This window comes from Bufo bufo, chromosome 7 (assembly GCF_905171765.1).
Source record: "Bufo bufo chromosome 7, aBufBuf1.1, whole genome shotgun sequence".
NCBI classification, from domain to species: domain Eukaryota; kingdom Metazoa; phylum Chordata; class Amphibia; order Anura; family Bufonidae; genus Bufo; species Bufo bufo.
This window is the reverse complement of record NC_053395.1, coordinates 186,181,773-186,201,663: the sequence shown is the minus strand read 5'-3', so window position 1 is coordinate 186,201,663 and position 19,891 is coordinate 186,181,773.

Below are 19,891 nucleotides of genomic sequence, written 5' to 3'. Positions count from 1 at the left end.
GACCCATTGAAATGAATTGGTCCGGATTCAGTGAGGGTGCAATGCGTTCACGTCACGCATTGCACCCGCGTGGAAAACTCGCTCGTGTGAAAGAGGCCTAAGAGTGCTCCACAATATCACATCTTTAAAACTGAAAAAAGGAAAGCTTGTAGAATCTCCAGTAAAAAAAAAAAAAAATCTTGAATATCGCAATGACATGGATGTGGGAGATACAAGATCGTGAACCCTGCACTGCAGTCATGGCAGCAGTCAGTTCTCTTTATGTTACTTTCGAACAATCGCAGGTTATCGGCCGCCATGTTTTATGGAGCTAGTTCAGAAGCAGTCGCTTGTGCAAAGGAAACAACTGCTTCCTTATTCTTTATTAAGATTAGTAAGCTTGTTTTCTTTCCTTATCTAGTGTACACAGCATCCTCTATATTTTTATTAATACTTTTATCTCGCTTTTAGACATGGCTTGACTTTCCAAAAGTGTTCAGAATTCCCAGAACATTTGACTTTAGTGTTCATGTCATGGTAAGGACTAGAGAGACAATCCATTGTACATATTGCTCCAATCGTGTTGTTACAGATCATGGGAAAGCCCAAAACACCTCAAACGTTTGGGCAAGTTCGTTAGAAACATTCACATTTTAATATTTTAGCATTTTTATTCCAAGGTCCCATCAAACCTCTGTAAGAATAGGCTCATTCTTCTCCCGTCTCTGCAGTCTTACGTTATGTGAAAACCCCTACTGTTTTGAATGGAAAGAAAGGTGCGCAGAGGAGATGAGTCTGTCTGGTGGATAACTACAATGGGTGGCACAGGGAAATCATCGATACAATGGTAGTGCCTTGTGCACCGCAGGTAAAATCCAAAGATGAGAAGGACATGGCTGGCAGTTTTTTCGCACATGAAGACACTGAAGACACACCCTTTGGTGGTCTATGTCACTAAACATCTCTCTAGGTTCTAACATATAGTAGAGGAAGGAGGATGCGGCGCTGACCCCTTTTCAGACAGCAGGGCACATGGGATGTGGACTGAAAAGGTGACGGCCGTTTTGCACGCTCCTGCACTTTGGCCTGATGAAGTGCAGGAGTGCACAAAACGCCATCGACCCACTTACCCCCCCCCCCCCCCCCCCCCCACACACACACTTCAGTATTGTCTGTAAGCACTAGTGGCCACCAAATCAGTTAGAAAGAGAGCGCCATACTGTAATCCAGTTGTGAGCTGCTGCTGCTGGTACCAGTTATAGCGGTTTATACCCTGAATCTTGCTGATGTCTATTGCCTGCCAATCAATAAAGGGGTTGTGCCACTTCGGCAAGTAGAGAAAGTTACTACAAGGCAATTACTAATGTATTGTGATTGTCCATATTGCCTCCTTGCTGGCTGGATTCATTTTTCACATCACATTACACACTGCTCGTATCCAGGGTTATGACCACCTTGCAATCCAGCTGCGGTGGCCGTGCTTGCACACTATAGGAAAAAGCACTGGCCTCTCTGTTGGCAAGAACCGTAGGAGCGCACATAGGCTCGTGTTTTTTTCTATAGTGTGCAAGCATGACCACCGCTGATGGATTGCAGGGTGGTCGTAACCATGGAATCGAGCAGTGTATAATGCGATGGAAAAATGAATCCATGGACAATCACAATACATTAGTAAGTGCCTGGTATTAACCTTCTCTACATAATAAGTGTCATTTCCTGGAGTGACACAACCCCTTTAACATTTTGAATGACCCAAATTACTTAAAGGGGTTATCCCATGAATAATATAAAAAATGAAATGATATAGTCCGTAACAATACCCCTCTAGAACCAGCCCTGTACCTCTCATGGATCCAGAGATCTTCTCATTCATTGCTCTGCTAGATTTATATCAAGCTGGCAGCTCAAGGGGAGTGTCTATTCTGCTGCAGCTCAGGGGGCGTGTCTCAGCTCTCCCTATCACAGCTCAGGAGGCGTGTCTATTCTGCTGCAGCTCAGGGGGTGTGTCTCAGCTCTCCCTATCACAGCTCAGGAGGCGTGTCTTTTCTGCTGCAGCTCAGGGTGTGTGTCTCAGCTCTCCCTATCACAGCTCAGGAGGCGTGTATTTTCTGCTGCAGCTCAGGGGGTGTGTCTCAGCTCTCCCTATCACAGCTCAGGAGGCGTGTCTTTTCTGCTGCAGCTCAAGGGGCGTGTCTCAGCTCTCTATATCACAGCTCAAGGGGAGTGTCGATTCTGCTGCAGCTCAGGGGGTGTGTCTCAGCTCTCCCTATCACAGCTCAGGAGGAGTGTCTATTCTGCTGAAGCTCAGGGGGTGTGTCTCAGCTCTCCCTATCACAGCTCAGGAGGCGTGTCCTTTCTGCTGCAGCTCAGGGGGTGTGTCTCAGCGCTCCCTATCACAGCTCAGGAGGCAGTTGAAACTGAAACTGAGCATGCGCGGCCATCTCAGTGAGCAGGTAAAAGAAATAAGAAATTAAGTAGCGCTATATAGAAATATTTTATTGAATAACTTACTAGCTATACAAAATTTTAAATTAAATGCAATTTCAAAAGTATTCAGATCCAGGTGCTGGTTTAAAAACTGTAGAATATTTTTTGTGGCACAACCCCTTTAACTATGCTATTAGTATGGGACTTCTTTGTACTTCATGTAGATTGTAAGCTCTCACGGGCAGGGCCCTCTCTCCTTCTGTACCAGTCTGTAACTCGTCTTGTTCCTGCTTAGTGCACTTGTCTGTATTATGTATGTATACCTCTTCTCATATGTACAGCGCTATGGAATGAATAGCGCTTTAATAATAAATAATAATAATAATAAATAATAAAACTTCTGGATTGCTAACCATTTTCCCTGACTTCGAGACTGCTAAGACCCCCATCAGTCAGAAGCATGAGAATCCTGAGCCCCCAGTTCTGGAGGGGTTTGAGTGACGTAGTGGTCGACATGTACACTGCTGCTCTGTTCAATGTATATTGCCTCCCGGGAGCACCAGTGGAGCGACAGAGCAACGCCCCTTCCTCTGTCTAATCACTTAGATACCAGGGTCTGCATTGAAAGAGCTGTCAGCTGTATAAAAAGATCGGTGGTTACAAGTGATGATGCAGACACAGCTCCTGTCCCCGCTCTATCCCTGCAGTGTAAGGCCTCTTTCACACGAGCGTGTCCGGATAATGTCCGGATGCGTTGCGGCAAACCTGCGCGAGTAGGTACGCAATTGCAGTCAGTTTTGACTGCGATTGCGTTCCGTTGTTCAGTTTTTATCGCGCGGGTGCAATGTGTTTTACACGCGCGTGATAAAAAACTGAATGTGGTACCCAGACCCGAACTTCTTCACAGAAGTTCAGGTTTGGGTTCAAGGTTGTGTAGATTGGATTATTTTCCCTTATAACATGGTTATAAGGGAAAATAATAGCATTCTGAATACAGAATGCATAGTACAATAGGGCTGGAGGGGTTCCTCACATGATCTATCGCGTTCATCACATGATCTATCACATGATCCATCACCATGGTGATGGATCATGTGATGAGCGTAGTGATGTCATCAAAGGTCCTATTCCTCACAGAAGAAGACAGAAGAGATGCCGGCTGCGCGAACAAGTGGATTAAGGTGAGTTAAATGATTTTTTAATTTTTTTTAACCCCTCCAGCCCTATTGTACTAAGCATTCTGTATTCAGAATGCTATTATTTTCCCTTATGTTATATCCTACCATGTTATAAGGGGAAATAATAATGATCGGGTCCCCATCCCGATCGTCTCCTAGCAACCGTGCGTGAAAATCGCACCGCATCCGCACTTGCTTGCGGATGCTTGCGATTTTCACGCAGCCCCATTCACCTCTATGGGGCCTGCGTTGCGTGAAAAACGCACAAAATAGAGCTTGCTGCGATTTTTACATAATGCACAAGTGATGCGTGAAAATCACCGCTCATGTGCACAGCCCCATAGAAATGAATGGGTCCGGATTCAGTGCGGGTGCAATGCGTTCAACTCACGCATTGCATCCGCGCGGAATACTCGCCCGTGTGAAAGGGGCCTAATAGTTTGGAGGCTTGTGGGAATTGCATGGTTCTTGCGGCATCCTATAATGGCTCAGGGTGGGAAGGAGTTAATTGTGTGTGCAATTTAGAATGAATTCATTTATGTGACTACCTTGTAGCTCTTTACTCCAATAGCGCTCACTCACAGTGTCTGCCCATTGTTTCTTGCGCTCGCTCAGCTATGTTTGGAACTCCCATAGCAGTGAATGGAGAGGTGGTGTGTTCTCCTTCACTTTGGGGGACCCCTTCTGGTGATAGGAGAACCTATCTGACATTGATGGCACATCCTAGCGACATGCCATCAGTGTCTGAGATGGGAATACCCCTTTAAGTCTACTTTCACACTCGCGTTTGGTGCGGATCCGTCATGGATCTGCACAAGCGCTTCCGTTCAGATAATACAACCGCAGGCGTCCGTTCAGAACGGTTCCGTTTGTATTATCTGTAACATAGCCAAAACGGATCCGTCTTGAACACCATTGAAAGTCAATGGGGGACGGATCCATTTTCTATTGTGCCGTACTGTGATCCGTTTGCCTCCGCATCGTCCGGCGGACACCAAAACGCCTCCAGAGCAGAATGGAGACGGAACGGAGGCAAACTGATGCATTCTGAGCGGATCCTTTTCCAATCAGAATGCATTAGGGCAAAACTGATCCGTTTAGGACCGCTTGTGAGAGCCCTGAAACGGATCTCACAAACCGAAACTAAAACGCCAGTGTTAAAGTAGCCTAAGTAATAAAACCAGAAAACCCCATCAGCTCCTCGGGCTGCAATGTCAGAGTCTGGTTTCAATTCATCTCAGCAGATGCTGTAAATATGGGGGTAACTATAGCCATCACAGCCATAGCACTTGCTATGGGGCCCAGAAGTTTGGGGGGAAGGGCCCTATCAGGTGCAGGAACATAACAACATGGTGAATTTTTGCTATAATGTGGGCTTTCTGATATATGTAGATGGTGACGATGATAAATGATGCATAGTCCTCTTAGATAGTCATGTTCTTCCATCTAAGTAGATTTATGTCACATCAAGAGCTATTCTGTCTTCCTTTACATTTCTGTTTCTGATGCTTCAGCAGAATGAATTGAGACCTACAGTATCAGTCCTGGACAGACGTCTATTGTCTGCAATGGCATACTCCTCCGCAGCTTTCTAATTGAAGATAATGGCTTGCTTGGTTCTCTGAGACCTTACTGTCGTGGGATAAGAACGAAGGGCTTTTATTAAGGAACATCTAAATGAAATGATAGGGAAAGTCATTTAATTACTAATCTTCAGTACAAAGTAAGCCGGCACCAGTAGAAGACTAAGGCCCCTTGCAGACGAGCGTGTCCGAATCAGGTCCGGATGCGATGCGTTGCGTCTGCGATCAGGGAAAGTTTTTTCAGTGCAAGTACAATGCGTTTGGCACGCGCGTGAGAAAAAACGAATTGTGGTGCCCAGACCCGAACCCGGACTTCTTCACTGAAGTTCGGGTTTGGGTTCGGTGTTCTGTAGATTTTATTATTTTTCCTTATAACATGGTTATAAAGGAATATAATAGCATTCTTAATACAGAATGCTTAGTACAATAGGGCTGGAGGGGTTAAAAAAGCTGCTCATCCTCTTGTTCGCGCAGCCGGCATCGTCTTCTTTCTTCTTCTTTCAGGACCTGCCAAAGGACCTTTGATGACATAATCACGCTCACCACATGATGAGCGCAGTGACGTCAGCGCAGGTCCTGCTGAATGACGATAGGATGCGTTCAGTGAAACTCGCACCATTTTGCAAGCAAGTTCAGTCAGTTTTGTCTGCGATTGCGTTCAGTTGTTCAGTTTTTTCCACGCGGGTGCAATGCGTTTTGATGCGTTTTTCACGCATGTGATAAAAATATGTTTTCACTGAACGCACATCCGCAACGTATCCAGACCTAATCCGGAAGCGCTGGTCTGCAAAGGGCCTAAGGCCCCTTTTACACCAGCGTGACGGGTTGGCTCCGGATGCGTTCAGGGTGCGTTCAGTGAAACTCGCACCATTTTGCAAGCAAGTTTAGTCAGTTTTGTCTGCCATTGCGTTCAGTTGTTCAGTTTTTTCCACGCGGGTGCAATGCGTTTTGATGCGTTTTTCACGCACGTGATAAAAAACTGAAGGTTTACAAACAACATCTCTTAGCAACCATCAGTGAAAACGCATTGCATCCACACTTGCGATGCGTTTTTCACTGAAGCCCCATTTACTTCTATGGGTCCAGGACTGCGTGAAAAACGCAGAATATAGAACATGCTGTGTTTTTCACGCAACGCAGGACTGATGCGTGAAAGAAATGCTCATTTACACAGACCCATTGAAATGAATGGGTCAGGACTCCGTGCGGGTGCTATGCATTCACGTCACGCATTGTACCCGCGCGGAAAACTCGCTAGTATGAAAGAGGCCTAAGGGCTCATGTACAAAAACATATTTTTTTGTCCATGTCTGTCCGTATTTTTTTTTGCGGACCATATGTGGAAAAACAGTCATCTCAATGGGGCTGCAAAAAAATAGAAATGACATTGTGTGCATTCCGTAGACACATGTACGCAAGTCCGTTCTGCAAAAAAATAGAACATGTCCTATTTTTCTCCATTTCGTGGACAAGGACAGGCATTGTTACAATGGATCCGCAAAAAATGGATGCAATATGAATGTCACACGGATGTCATCTGTATTTTTTGCGGATTCTTGTTTTGTGGACTGCAAACTACATACGGTCGTGTGCACGAGCCCTGAGAAGTTCTTTAGAGGAAGTAATTTCATAAAGGCTACATGCACACGAACGTTGTTTGTTTCCGTGTCCGTTCCGTTTTTTTGGCGGATAGGATGCGGACCCATTCTTTTCAATGGGTCCGCAAAAATGCGGAAAGCACACCGTGTGCTATCCGCATCAGTACATCCGTTCCGTAGCCCCGCAAAAAAAATAGAACATGTCCTATTCTTGTCCGTTTTAGGTATTGTTACAATGGATCTGCAAAAAAAAAACTAAAAACGGATGTCATACGTTTTTCTTGCGGATCCGCAATTTTCGGACCTCAAACACATACGGTTGTGAGCATGTAGCCTTAGTTTCAGAATTTCTTGGTAACATATTTTTAGTAATATATTCCTATGAGCAGTTTTAGGCCTCTTGCCATTCATTCCGTATTTCCGTTTTTCCGTTCAAAGATAGAACATGTCCTATTATTGTCCGCATTCCAGACAAGGATAGTACTGTTCTATTAGGGGCCAGATGTTCCGTTCCACAAAATACGGAATGCACATGGACATCATCCGTATTTTTTGCAGATCCGTTTTTTGCGGACCGCAGAATACATACAGACGTGTGCATGAGGCCTTACAAAGACTTTTAAAATAAATCGTTTTTATTTAAATATTTATAAATTGTGACCCCGCCCATGGCGCCATATCCCACTGTTGTCCCAGTCCTGAGCTCTATAAAACCCTCTCATCACATTGAAGTGAATGGGAGTAGCGCTGTAGTTACAAGCTCTGTCCGCTGGACAATGGTCACAGCTGTGTAGGTCCAGTGCCAGAGCTAGAGGCGTAACTACCATAGCGGCAGACCATGTGACTGCCGTGGGGCCCAGGGCAAGAGGGGGCCCAGTCTTAGTTGGGATCATCTCCTCTTCTACTGGAGGTGGAAACTTGGTCAGGACTCTACCCTCTAAGGCCTCTTTCACACGAGCGTGGTGTGTGAGGGCCCGATAAGATGCGGGTGCGTTGCGGTAAAATGCGCGATTTTTCTGCGCTTGTGCAAAGCGTTTTAATGCGTTTTGCATGTGCGTGAGAAAAATCGCCATGTTTGGTACCCAGACCCAGACCCGGACTTCATCACTGAAGTTCAGGTTTGGGTTAGGTGCTGTGTAGATTTTATTATTTTCCCTTATAACATGGTTATAAGGGAAAATAATAGCATTCTGAATACAGAATGCAAAGTAAATTAGGGGTGGAGGGGTTAAAAAAAAGAAAGTTAACTTACCTGCTCCATAGCTGCCGGTCTCTGTTCTGTCTTCAGGACCTGGCAAAAGACCCGTGGTGACGTCACTGTGCTCAACACATGGTCCAATCACATGGTTCATCACCATGGTTAGGGACCATGTGATGTGACGTCACCACAGGTCCTTCGCCGGCAGCTCAACATTATAGAAGAAGACAGAGATCCGCAACTACGCGATCAAGTGGACTCGGTGAGTTTATTTTTTTTATTTTTAACCCCTCCATCACTATTTTACTTTGCATTCTGTATTCAGAATGCTATTATTTTCCCTTATAACCCTGTTATAAGGGAAAATAATACAGATTGGGTCCCCAGCCCGATCGTCACCTAGCAACCATGCGTGAAAATCGCACCGCATCTGCACTTGCTTGCGGATGCTTGCGATTTTCACGCGGCCCTATTCACTTCTATGGTGCCTGCGTTCAGGGCCGTTTCCAGGGGCGGGCGGCCGCCCGGGGCGCTGTCAGAAGGGGGGCGCCGGCAGGGGCGCCCTCTTGTCGTTTCTCTGTCTGTTATTACTGTCGTGCCATGTGCCCTGGCTCGCTCCCTCTGAGATCTCCCATGCCCTGCGACCGAGTGCCGAGTCCTCTCACTCTTATCTACAGACAGTGTCCACAGCTCCGGTACGTGCGGGCGGCACTTACTGACGTCATGCGCCTGCTCCTCCCACTAGGCGGCGCAGGCGCGTGACGTACAGTGAGTGAGGTGAGCACCGCCGCCCGCACTGCCTGCCTGTTACCGCCCGCCTGCTATGAGTGAGAGCCTGAGTCTGTGGGACAGTGCGTCACTTTGACCGTCCGTGCAATGTGGTTACACATTTTTTACAATGGGGAGACACTTATTTCATCGAGCAGTTTTGAGGGGGGGGGGGGGGTTTTGACAGGGGGGGGGGGGGGGTTGACACTCGCCCTGAGAGAAATTTTACCTAGAAACTGCACTGCCTGCGTTGCGTGAAAAACACAAAATATAGAGCTTGCTGCGATTTTCACGCAACGCACAAGTGATTCCCGAAAATCACAGCTCATGTGCACAGCCCCATAGAAATGAATGGGTCCGGTACACCCTCTTGCCCTGCAAAGCTCTGCAACCCTTCCTATTTACATCCCCTTTTTGAGCAAGTTGGAAAAAAGTATAAAAACCCTAGTTGCTCCAAATTGCACCACTTTGGGCCACACTCAAGACAGTTTTTATGCACAGACACATTTATAAATCTGGGCCATTGTCTGCACAATAGAAGAAGTGTCACAAAATAAAAACCAGCTCGCCAACAGTATTTGATGTAGAAAGCGAACGCGCTGCGGCTGTAGAGGTTCACATCTGTGTCATTTTCAGCCATGATCCCAAATGGGAAACTGGTAGCCAAGTGTGCCACAAAAATAATGTCTATGGGGGTCATTTGATAACCAGAAATATGCCTATATTATAGGGGTATTTCTAGCGCAGATTGCGACACAAAGGACTTTTGCGCCGCAATCTGCACTTTTCCTCACTCATGCGTTGCGTGTGCAGGGAAGTCGAAGTGCTGGCAGGCCTGTCTCATTTAGGCCTCTTGCACAAAAAACTTTTTTTTTTTCCGTTTACGTTCCGTTTTTTGCGTTCCGTATACGGAACCATTAATTTCAATGGGTCCGCAAAACAATCTGAATGTACTCCATATGCATTCCGTTTCCGTATTTCCGTGTTTCTGTTTTTTTCAAAGATAGAACATGTCCTCCATTCAAGTCAATGGGTCTGTAAAAAACATGGAACGGATACGAAATGCATCCGTATGTCTTCCGTATCCGTTCTGTTTTTGTGAAACCATCTATTGAAAATGTTATGCCCAGCCCAATTTTTGTATGTAATTACTGTATATGCCATGCTTCCGTTTCCGTTTGCGATCCGCAAAAAACTGAAACCAAATGGAAAAACAGGACGGCAAAACGGAACGGAAATGGAAACACTACTATGAAAAAAAACACATTTGTGTGCAAGTGACTTTCATGACTCGTTCACACGACCATTGCCCCTCCGTTGTCCTATTGCGGCCCGCATATGGCGGGTCCGCAATACACGGGGCACCGACAGTGTGCATTCCGCATCATGGATGCGGACCCATTCACTTGAATGGTTCCGCAAATCCGGAGATGCGGTGCGGAACGGAAGCACGGGACGGAACCCCACGGAAGCACTACAGAGTGCTTCCTGGAGTTCCGTTCAGTGCCTCCGCACCGCAAAAAGATAGAACTTGCTCTATCTTTTTGCGGAACGGACGGATCGCGGACCCATTCAAGGGAATGGGTCCGCGATCCGCATGCGGCTGGACCACGGTCTGTGCCCGTGCATTGCGGACCGCCAACTATGGGGGGATATTGAGTCCAGCGTCTAAAACGCTGGTCTTAATAAATGACCCTCTATATGTTTAAATTTGGCGGTCCCATCATTTGAATCAGTTCTATTACTGGTTGGGACCGTTTTCATACATGGCCTCCATAAAACTATTTTATTGGCTGTCCCCTAAATCAAGGCAAGCGCTTTTCACATTTAGTAGGCGGAACAGGTGCCGCCCTTATTGCACTAGGTGAAATGAATTCCATTGAGTGGTATTATTTGGTGCAATGATTTACTGCAAGGCAAGACCTCACTTCCCGATAAGCATTGATTGATGCAAGGTATGATGGATGGAGAAGTCTTTGCTATTAATCCGACCTTTTAGAAGAGGCAGTCTGCGCCTCCCGTCAGGACCGCCTCACTTCGCACACAGCATCCTACAATACATACTACCTGGGGCTATGTCTTTGCATGTAGAGACAAATCACTAAAAATCTGGGCGTTGGCTCAGAACAAGTCATGGGAGAGAAATTTTCCTTTAAGTCAATTACTTGTGTCATTCTTGAGTGCCTCGGTTTAAACAAGTATTTCTGCGTTTATATTAGATCCCTTACATAAAGAAAATGGTTCTTGAAAAATTTTGCAAGTATACAGTCGGTCTCCACAACTGATGCATGAGATGGCTACAGATGTTGTAGATGTTGTAGTGTCATCGCTGTTTAATGGTGTTAACCCTCTACAGTCATTATTTTAAAGGGGTATTCCCATCTTCAGTTTTCATACTTACCTTCGTCCAGCACGACGTCCACTTCCTGGATTCGGCTGGGCTTGAGTGACGTCTTCTCCCGGTCAGGCCGCGCTTGCGCAGAAGACAAATTTTTTTCCCCGGCCGGGCCGCGCAATGTTCTGAACGCGCACACACACCGCGCATGCACCATGGTGACTTATTCCTGGCCTGTATAGTACAGAGCCGGCGTCCGCGGCTCTGTACTATTTTGGCCAGGAAGAAGTCACCATTGCGCATGCGCGGCGGCGTGCACGTTCAGGATATTGCACGGCCCAGCCGGGAGAGAATCGTCAGTCTTCTGCGCAAGCGCGGCCCGGCAGCATTCGACAGGAGAGGTGGCCGTAACCAGGGGAGACGAAAGACAACATCAGGTAAGAGGGAACTTATTTTCTCAAAAAGGGGGGGAATTGGGTAATAAAATGTATTTCGAAAAATGATCATTGACAGATTTAACAGTGATGATTTTGACGGGAATACCCCTTTAGGGCTACTTTCACACTAGCGTTTTGGCTTTCTGTTTGTGAGATCGGTTCAGGGCTCTCCCAAGCGGTCCAAAACGGATCAGTTTTGCCCTAATGCATTCTGAATGGGAAAGGATCCGCTCAGAATGCATCAGTTTAGTCTCCATTCCGCTCTGGAGGCCGACACCAAAACACTGCCTACAGCGTTTTGCTGTCCGCCTGACAAAGCGGAGTCAAACGGATCCTGGTCCTGGTACACAATGTAAGTCATTGGGGACGGATCCGTTTTCTCTGACACAATCGAAAACGGATCCGTCCCCCATTGACTTTCAATGGTGTTCAAGACGGATCCGTCTTGGCTATAGAAGACATAATGCAACCGGGTCCATTCACGACGGATGCATGCGGCTGTATTATTGTAACGGAAGCGTTTTTGCAGATCCATGACGGATCCACAAAAAACGCTAATGTGAAAGTAGCCTTACTATGTAGCTTATATTTGTGCAGCGCATGCGACATCGGAAGTGTAACATGACCCCGATGCGAATCTGTATTAGAGCCCCCACGTACCATACACCAAAGATTTATAGAATAGATTGCCAGAATTGTTAATACATGGGAAATGCAAGTAGTTGTTAAAACAGACCTGTCAGGAGAGGGGACTGGTCCTCTTTAAAGGGCATCTGTCTGTAGATTTGTGCCCATGACACTGGTTGACCTGTTACATGTGCGCTTGGCAGCTGAAGACCTCTGTGTTGGTCCCATGTTCATATGTGTCCACATTGCTGAGAAAAATGTTTGCTGCCTGTATTTACCACATAGGTGAACTGGATGCAGACCAACAAGATACGGCACAGTTAGGGGTGCTGGCAGGGTATGTGTCCTGGATGCTGGGTGCCACAGATTGTGGCGCAAAGGGTATTTGCACTGCAATCTGTGACTTATCCCTGCCAGGGCTAAAAAAAGGGGGTGTAGCGTTGGCGGGGAAGTTATCATTTTCTATGCCTGTTTTAGGCGTAGAAAATGGTCTAAGTTTAAGCCAGCAAGGAGGCTGTCGTACATTTAGACTGGCGCTGAATGCGCTGAAGTTATTTAGCGGCCGGCGTCTCTACATAACTTTGGCGGATCCACCGCCAGGGCAAGGGTCTACTAAGACCGGTGTCTAAAACGCCGGTCTTAATAAATGACCCCCTTTGTATTAGCACCTCTGCATAAAATAAATCCTGGTCTTCAATTACAATGTTTATATTCACTGCTAAAATAGGATAATGTATGTATTCTAATGAATTCTTTACCTCTCTGTGCTTAGATTTCATTCTGATAAATGTTTGATACAATGCAATCTCACTCTGCCCTGGTTTTATTTCTCAGCCATTGGACCCCATCTGTCTGCAGTGTGGTATTCCAGAGCAATGCATGGTATGAATAACTGAAATATGTCAGGCACTGCAGCGACAAATGTCTGTCAATTCACTATTCATCTGAACAATGTCCCATTTTTGTTGCACTGCTAAGATCCCACGCACTTAATGTATTTCTCAGCTCATAAAACGGCTATTGAATATGCATGCATACATAAAAAAATAAAGAGCTCTTACCAGCAAGTACTTACAGTAGTGATTTGCAGGGATATTCATTTATGACAGCAGTGTCACCCTTAGAGAAGGGGGAGCGCCAAAGCAAAGATCACAAGGAGCCACCATTATGGTGCCATTTTTGACACCCAGGACTGAAGGGGGTTGTTGGTTTCTCCTTCTTTTGCCTTCCCATAAACCTTGGGTCAATACCCTAAGCCTCTGCATAGTAACAAGACAGGTCCTCTAGAACAGTGTTCCTCAACACCAGTCCTCAGGGCCCACCTGACGGTCGTGTTTTTAGGATTTCCTTAGTATTGAGCAGGTGATCTAATTAGTGTCAATACATACACAGGTACTCATTCTGAGGGACATTCTCAAATCATGAGCGGCAGGTAGGTCCTGAGGACTGGAGTTGAAGGGCACTGCTCTAGAATAAGGAGTCCTGCTCAGGTCCTTGCTACCCAGTTGCAAAGGGGATATAACTAACCATGGCGAAGCCTCCTATGCTCAAGGACTCCAGAGCAGACTTAAAGGGGTTCTGCAGTTTGTTTTAACTGATAATCTATCCTCTGGATAGATCATCAGGCTCTGATGGGCGGGGGTCCGACACCCGGGACCCCCGCCGATCAGCTGTTTGAGAAGGCAGCAGCGCTCCAGGAGCGCCGTAGCCTTCTCACTATTTACCACAGGCCCAGTGACGTCACGACTTGTATCAACTGGCCTGGGCGCGGCTAAGCTCCATTGTCGTGACATCACTGGGCCTGCGGTAAACAGTGAGAAGGCTGCGGCGCTCCTGAAGCACCGCTACCTTCTCAAACAGCTGATCGGCGGGGGTCCCGGGTGTCGGACCCCCGCCCATCAGACCCTGATGATCTATCCAGAGGATAGATCATCAGTTTAAACAAACTGCAGAACCCCTTTAAGTTCTCAGACTGCACTGCATACACCTTTGGTTAATGGTCCTCACAAATGAATATCATAGTAAGAAGTTTGATTAGATCACTTATAGCCGATATGGAGCACAAAGTGGTCCATTCCTCTGTCAGCTTCAGTTGGTTGTGTCTTTGGCCTAATATACTCATCATCATTAGGCTCCATTCACACGTCCGCAATGTGTTTTGCGGATACACGGAGCCGCGGATCCGCAAAACACGGAAAGCGGCAATGTGCATTACGCATTTTGCGGACTGCACATTGCCGGCACTAATAGAATATGCAATTGCGGACAAGAATAGGACATGTTCTATTTTTGGGCAGAACGGAAGTGCGGACCCGGAAGTGCGGATCCGCAATTCCGTGTCCGGGCAGCACATCGTGCTGCCCCATAGGAATGAACGGGTCCGCAATTCCGTTCCGCAAAATGCAGAACGAAATTGCGGACGTGTGAATGGAGACTAAATGACCAGGTTTAGATAGAAGCTCATGAGCTGGCTACAAGCTCCCATAAAATATAGCTGGCATCTTATTGCAGAAAGGAGGAACAGATCAGTGATTTCCCATAAAAAATAGAGAGATGTATGTAGCACTGAAGCATATACAGATGTAGCTGGGCTAAAATGGACTCTGATAACACGTGGCACAGCGTTATCTTGGTTATTTCCCGACAAAAGCCATTGAAATCCATTGAAAAGTTAGTTATCTTTTTCTTGCCATTCTTTACTTAACGCGTTAACCGTCAAGGTCAGCTCTGCTGCATCTGTAGCTACAAAAGCTGACATTCCTGCCTTTTCTACATAATTGGCCTTTACACATTGTGTTACCATGGCTAAAACCATTCAGATAAGGAACTGGTGAAGGTTGTCACTGTTAAGGGCATTGGGGGTCATTTACGAACAGATGTACGACACTTTTGTGGCTTATATCTAGCGCAGATTCTGTTGCACTCCATGTTGTGGCAGAATCTGCGACTTATTCCCCACTCACCCCAGGTCTAAAACAGAGGGCGGGCATAGGTGGCGAGCTGGACCTTGTACGGATTGGAGATATATACAATTCAGTTTTGTAAAACTCACTTTCTATTTTCTGAGTGTGAATGTCACATTATATAGTGTAAGTGCGTTCTGGGGATATGACATCTAGAAAACATTTGACTCCCACCGGACCTCTGTTTGCTGACAGATGGGAAAGTAATTATATCCTTGCCTTCTGTCTTATAGTCTTGTGGGGTTTTACACCCTTTGTAAAATTCTCGCAATGCAAAGCTCTAAATAGCCTTTAAAGGGGTCGTCTCACTTCAGCAAATGGCATTTATCATGTAGAGGAAGTTAATACCAGGCACTTACTACTGTATTGTGATTGTCCATATTGTCTCCTTTTCTGGCTTGATTCATTTCTCCATCACACTTGCATACACTGCTCATATCCAGGGGTTAGGACCACCGCTTCAGAGCAGATACAGGGTCAGGAGCTTCTACCCAATGCGTGCTTATGTGCATTCCTATGGTCCCAGCCACCAGAGAGGCCGGCGCTTTTACCTGCAGTGTGCAAGCACGACCACCGCTGCTGGATTGCAGGTTGGTCGTAACCCCTGGATATGAGCAGTATATAATATGATAGAAAAATGAATCAAGCCAGCAAAGGAGGCGATATGGACAATCACAATACATTAGTAAGCGCCTTTTATTAATTTTGTCTACATGATAAATGCCATTTCTGACGTGAGACAACCCCTTTAAGGATTCACCATGCTTTAATAATAGTGTTACTGAATGAACAGATTACATGCTGCTTGGGGCTTGTTGTACCTGAATGTATCATAAAATGTATGTAACCATATTTTTATTGATACAATGTAACATTATATTTGGCGCTGCAATCTGTGGGTGCAGAACCACTGTGTCAACCGACAGATTTGGCTTTGGGCTAATCCTAAGGGCATTATTCTGGCAGTCCCATGGTATTCATACTTTCTCCCCTGTACAAGGATCTGGACTTTGCTGCAGGGGAATCACCAGGCCGATACTTCCTGGAGTAGCCTGTGTGTGATAGACAACTGACCCATGGTGGTCAGAGACACTGGTGCTGAGAACAAAGGTGTTAGGCAAAACCCTAGTTAGGGACAGGCTGAGGTCAAGGCAGGCAGAATATAAGCTATCTGATAAACAGTCTGAGGTCAGGGCAGGCAGTAAAGGATCAATACAGAGGTCAGACACAGGTCATGTCAGGCAACAGAGAGTCAGAATCCAGTAAATGGGCAGAAAACAGAACAGACACCTTTGCAGGAACTAGCAAGCTAGGAACCTATTGCTCAGGCACCCTCCCACCCTGGCAAAGATTAGGGTGCATGCTGGCCCTTTAAAAGCCAGAGAGAGGGAATGCGCCCTAAAGAGAGACCTTACTGGCAAGCAGGTCACAGCCTGCCTGGAAGGACAGAGTAGACCAACCATCCAGGACTGCGGTAAAGAAGACAGTGGGAAGTGGACCAGGCCGCCAGGAAACTGGAACCCATGACCAGTGAGTGAACCATTGGCATCGCTGTAACATATACACTATTAGACAGGTATGGATCATATGTATCTGGCACTACAGCATAGCCAATTCTGTTTGTGCGCTGATGGCATATGTTGGCATATGCCGCATGAGCAGCCTTTTTTTGTTAAACATAGTTGTTAAATTTTCACTTCTAATAATACAAGTCCACTCAAGAGAATTTCCATTAGACACAAGAGGTCTGTGCCCATAGTCCTGCAGACAAGGATACTAGGTCCTCAGGTCAGGGCTGCTCCGCAGGTCATATACTGAAGGTCGATGTAGCAGTCTCTTCTCAGTTCACATATGCAAGTAATAGAGCTCTATGCTGTAATAGCAGCATTATATCGGAATCCAATCTATCGCATGTAAGGGACTGAGCTAATGGCTATTATTGCACAGAATTACTGGTGGATTGTTAATAATAATAATAATAATAATAATAATAATAATCTTTATTTCTATAGCGCCAACATATTCTGCAGCGCTTTACAGTTCAGGGGATCATGTACAAACAGTCATAAATAACACAGCAACAGACAAGTCAATAATTACAAGAGGAATGAGGGCCCTGCTCGCAAGAGCTTACAATCTATCTGTTAGGCAGATATAAGGCGGATAAGCTATTTGGGTGCAAGGGGCCCATATACTGTTCTTGCACAGGGGCCCTGTGCTGCCTTTGTCCACCCCTGGATTACTTACAGCACAGCACTCAGCCATCTTATGTGAACATTAGGGCTAGTTTCATACTAGCGCTTAGTGGATGTCTCTGCAAGCTGTGGTTTTTGTCCGGCCGATATTTGACGGGTTGTGGCCAGGTCTCCGCTGGTCCTCATTACAGTTAATGGAGCCGGACAACGACACTTTAACTTCTGGCAATGCCGAAATGCAGAGAAATCCGACAGGCTGTTCCCTGCTGGATACTAAGCGCTAGTGTGAAACTAACCGAATAGGTCCAGCCAGAACTGCCCAGGTCATTAATGTTGAACTTCCATACAACTCCTTTGATTATAAGAGAACAAAGGTAAGATAACCTGTGATCGGATTGTAAGCTTCGCTGGAAATCTACGGGGCAGGGGTGCACAACCTTTTTTAGTCCAAAGGCCACATTGTTATTATGAACCACTTCCAAGGGCCACTATAAAAGTTATAAATGCCATAAATGTCTGCTACACATGGGTACTGCTGCCAAGGTTTTCACCTACCTGCCCCAATCAGCGAGAGGAGGAGACCATGCAGAATCTGGCTATCTCCATAATGGGTGTTGTGTAGCATTTCACAACTCGCATAAACTATATACATCTCTGATGCATATACCCCTTTGTGGAGTGCCAATCAAAAATCAAGTGACCCCATTCTCCTGATATACGGAGGACCCAAAGATGACAGAGTGTGCCATTAGTCCTTGCCCATTGCCGCTCCTGAGCCGTGTGCCGCCCATCTTCTCTCAGACATGGAAACTACATGTGAGCAGCCACACACAGACCATTCCCGTGTCCACGTGGTTAGGGGCCGTACAGAATAGCATTGCTGCAGGTTTTGCCGCAGTCCATAGTGTTGTATGTGGATTTTATTGATGTATCAATAAACTAGAAGATTTTTCATTGTAGATGGATCGTTGCCCTCATTTAGAAGCTATTAGAAGGACCCCTTGCTTCTGTTAATCAGAAAACTATTGCTGTGAGTGGGTGCCCAGCAACCCAAGATGTGTCTAAGCCTCTGTAGATAGTGAGCAGGGATGTAGGGGCATGGGTGCTGCTCCCTCTAAACCAGGGATGCCCAACCTGCGGCCCTCCAGCTGTTGCAAAACTACAACTCCCAGAATGCTTGGACAGCCTATAGCTATCAACCTGCAACAGGGCATGATGGGAGTTGTAGTTTTGCAACAGCTGGAGGGCCGCAGGTTGGGCATCACTGCTCTAAACAGGGCAATTCAGAACAGCAACAAATAAATATTAACAGGGGACCAAAAATGACTCATAAGGTCCCATAGCAAAACCTGTAATGAGGCCCCACTCTACCATGACCACCGATGGCGGATTATAAACACCTGTGCACCGCCCGCATCTCTATAGCATTCTCATATGATATGTATACGCAGCGCTAGTGCTGCCATAATAACAGCCGGACCGGAGTGGAAGGAGCGAGAGTGAGGAGGAATGTACCGACGTCACTGCACACCTCCTCCAATCACTTTCAAGGAGAGAATTCATGCCATGCCCGCCGCCTCTGATGTCTCGAATGCCCGTGCCCCTCTCTCTCCAGCGCCAGCTTCATCACCTTGTGGTGCGCTGGGCTGGGTCTGTGTGAAGGATCTCAGTCAGGCAGAGCAGCAGCCGGCCGCCATCTTCCATTTTAGGCAGAGCGAGCCAAGGCTGCAGAGAGTGTCTCTAATCTACAGTATTACTAATCCAGGGTGTGTGTTCTTGTACTGGGCACCTGCGTAAAGAGAGACAGAATAGGAGCAGTGACCGAGAGAAAGAGGCCAGCAGCAGTCAGAGCATAGCCAAAGCTCCAGATTGGCTCTTCGAATATTTGTAAATTTTGGGGAACATTAATCCAAACTGGTTCTATGGAAAACTGGCTTAGTTGCCCCTAGCAACCAATCAGATCCTAACTTTCATTTTCCAGATCTCCTTTGGAAAATGAAAGATGGAATCCGATTGGTTGCTATGGGTAACCAAGTCAGTTTTCCTTTACACCAGTTTTAATAAATCTCCCTCTAATATTTGAAAAAACTATTTACTATAGTGTATTGTTATTTGAATGACCATTTATTATTGTTTCACTATTATAAAAACTTTAATAAAGGGTCAAAGTTTGCAAAAAATTTCATGTTGTATAGTTATCTTAAATATTTACTATAAGACTGGTGTAACGGACCGTTTCAGCAGACAAGGGGTTAAAATCAGTTTAGGCGATGTGCCCCTTTCTGAGAGACAGGCCCAGCTACTGCAGAACACCAATGTCCCGAACTGGATAAAAAGTAGCACTCCAAACTGGAACCTCACGAATAGCTGCTAGCAGACGAACAGGAATCAGCTTACACTCCTGGCAGTCAGTCTGGTAATACTGGTAAAAAATCTGGTAATATCTGGTAAAAAATCTGGTAATACTACGATTTCCCATCCTGCAAAAAACGTATCCATTAACGTATACTTTTTTTTTTTTACAATAGAACTCTATGGTGACGGGTGCGACAGCATGGCGTTTGTCTACGTAAGGCTCAGTTCACACTTCAGTTGTGTGATCA